The following is a 3576-nucleotide window of genomic DNA, read 5'->3' on the forward strand; positions in this document are numbered from 1 at the left end:
TAAAGGACTTTTCGACACTTCACTGATAAATTCTGGAAAATTATTGGGTAGAAGTTGTTTACCTCTCAATTTTGAACTCGAAATTTTAAAACATAATGTTAAAAATTGTTTTTACATGCAATTGGGGTAAAATACTAAACATATTTTTTTTAAGAAAAGGAAAAAAAATAAAGTGATCTGATGCAAGCTAAAGATCTAATAGAGTAGTAAACCAGAAGTCAGTAAGAGTCCCACCAAAACTTGCTTTAAACATCAAATTTCTTAGTAGAAATGAGAAGTAGAAGCAGTGCTTTAAAATCAGGGAAATGGTCATAGTTTTGGTCGACAAGCTCTAAGAGTCTGGTAGGTTTATCCCAGGGAATATAAACTCCTTAAGAGAAAGGACTATTTCTTTCTTTCTTTTTCTTTTTTCTTTCTTTTTCTTTTTTGAAATTGAATTGAATTGCAATAAAATTGTGGAGAAAAGGGGCAGCTAGGTGGCGCAGGGGATAGAGCACCAGCCCTGGAGTCAGTAGTACGTGAGTTCAAATCCGGCCTCAGACACTTAACACTTACTAGCTGTGTGACCTTGGGCAAGTCATTTAACCCCAATTGCCTCACTAAAAAAAGAGAAAAAAAATTGTGGAGAAAAAAGGAAGAAAGAAGAGGAAGAGGAAGCCCACATCAAAGATGACTTCATTCTTCTCCAGTCTTCACTGCTGACTCATCTCTGTAGTCAAGGTACCTTGATCCTCTCCCCTCCCCATTTTCAGTTCTCTTTAATATGTTGTCTTTCCCATAAGTTCCTTAAGAGTAGGGATTGTCTTGCTGCTTCTTTTTGTATTCCCAGTGCTCAGCACAGTGACTAGCACATACTACACATAAGCACTTAATAAATGCTTGTGAAATGACTACCTTGTTTCAAGATAGCTTTGTTTCTGTGTTATCTGGTGTGTGCGTGTGTGGTGCAAAGAGAACTTGCGGAGGACCAGAGAGAGGAGGCGCCAGCAGGTGGGGGAATCTCGAATGAAAGCAGGGTTTTCAAGAGGCAGATTTCATAAAGAACAAAACATCCTGACATGGGAAAGAGATATAAAAAAATGATCTTCAGTTCGTGCATAAGGAATCATATGCCAGGCTGCCTGGACCACAGAATGTCAGCAATGTTTAATAAATCCAGAATTGTAGGTTGGGACCAAATGATGATGAACTTTAAACATCAGAGTTTATATTTGCTTTTTTTACATAATATTGAGTCATGAAATTTATATTTATTGTTAAAATAACGACCCCTGTGCACTGCTAAAACAGAAAGAAGCCTGATCACAGTTTAAAAAGATTATAATTGTATTTATAGTCTGAGAAGAGCAACCTTGAATGCTGGAATAGTGAGACAAAGTCCACATCTGTTTGGAGGGGAGTTGGAAATGGTGAGATATTTATACTTTTTGCAATGTCAGGATTAAGGGAGAAATACAATACATTGGGTAATCAAGTGTGAAGTTGGGGATCTAGGGAGAAGATATCTGCAAATACAATAAATAAGAAATCAGAATGTTTACTGTTATTTAGATAAGTCAGAAACCATGATATTTGCTTTTCTCTTTGAGCTGAGGAGCATGGAATTTTCTGGATCTATCCTGTGGCACACATATGAAAACAAACATAACCAGTTAGACCAGTCCCATCCTATTGGTAGGACATTGTTCAGAATTGTTCCAATATTATATTTTTGGTAATCTGGTATATAAAATTTGGGCAGCTGGGTGACACAGTGGATAGAGCACTGGTCCTGAAGTTGAGATGACTTGAGTTCAAATCTCTCCTCAGAGACTAGCTGTGTGACTCTGAGTGTGTCACTTAACACCAATTGCCTTAAAACATTGAAGGCCATCTCCAGTTATCCTGATGTCTGTCTTTGCACTGATCCCACGTGGCTCTAGAGGTGAAAGGTAGGTGACCTTACACGACCCTCCTGCAGTAAATCCAATTCAGTATAAGTCATGACATCATCTCAATATCATGGTCCTCTTTGAGAATGAAGAAACAATATGAAATATATAGAATCACCAACAATTCCAAAAATCAAAACAAATCATAGATATTAAGCTTGTGAGCAAACTTAGAGATTATTTTTTCCAGTCTCCTCATTTAATAATGAGAGATTTGAGGTTCAGTCACCAGAATTTAAATATCCAGGGTCACAAAATTTAATGCATTTAAAACAAGATTAGTGATGTTATTTTGTAACTCCTTTCTATATAACTAGATATAAAATCATTCATTTGTGCATTTCTTTTTTCTAAGAAAATCTTAATTTAAGGTATTATTGATCAATATTAAGTAGTGGTTTATTAATATGGCTATGCGAGGTGAGAGTACAAATCCTGATTTAAATAAAATAAAACACAGCCCCCCAACCCTAAACAAGTATAATTATTATTTTTACAATTTTCAAGCAATGATTTTTTCAAGCCAGTGCTAGCAAGAGTGTCTGATTCTGTAACATATCAATGAATTTTCACCATTTGTTTAACTCTATAGAAAGAAAACCAAATATAAAAGGTTTTATTAAGGAAGTATTGCATATATTGCATATATAGAAATGCTTTACTTCTGTGAGATCCATCTATCTATCATCTAGCTGTCTGTCTGTCTGCCTAAAATCTATCTATCTATGAATTATTTATCTGTCTGGCTATACATAAAATAAGAAAACAGTTATAAATGCAAGGAATTTACAAAAAAATTTGGGAGAAAATACTCAAATATTTGTAATAAAGAATAAATTCAAAGTTACAAGTATTCAGTTTGAGATATAGATGATATGTAAATAATGGATTTGATTTCTATATAGCAGTAAGTTTGGGAAAAGAGACTATATCTATATATGTATGTATGTATGTATATAAAAATGTAATACTCTTATGCATATTCAATATTTTAATATTTTTCCATTTACCTGAAAAAAAAATTTAAACTTTTTTTTTTTAATTTTGAGCTTTGAATTCTCTACTTCCTCCCTACTTCCTTCAATGGCAGGTAATTTGATACAGGCTATACATGTGCACTAATGCAAGATATATTTCCATATTAGTCATATTGCAAAAGAAAACATAACTTTTAAGAAGTCACAAAAATAGTAAAAAATGTTATGCTTAGATGTGTATTCTGATTCTATCTATTCTTTCTCTGGAAGTTGATAACATTTTTCAGAAGTCCTTCAGGATAGAGGCAGCTAGGTGGCGCAGTGGATAAAGCACTGGCCCTGGATTCAGGAGGACCTGAGTTCAAATCCAGACTCAGACTCTTGACACTTACTAGCTCTGTGATCCTGGGCAAGTCACTTCACCCTCATTGCACCTCAAAAAAAAAAAAAGAAGGGGCAGCTAGGTGGCATAGTGGATAAAGCACCAGCCCTGCATTCAGGAGTACCTGAGTTCAAATCTGGCCTCAGACACTTGACACTTAACTAGCTGTGTGACCCTGGGCAAGTCACTTAACCTTCATTGCCCTGCAAAAACAAAAACAAAAAAACAAACAAAAAAGAAGATAAAGCACTGACCCTGAGTTCAAATATGACCTCAGACACTTGAC

Source organism: Dromiciops gliroides, chromosome 1, assembly GCF_019393635.1.
Source record: "Dromiciops gliroides isolate mDroGli1 chromosome 1, mDroGli1.pri, whole genome shotgun sequence".
In the NCBI taxonomy this organism is placed as follows: Eukaryota; Metazoa; Chordata; class Mammalia; order Microbiotheria; family Microbiotheriidae; genus Dromiciops; species Dromiciops gliroides.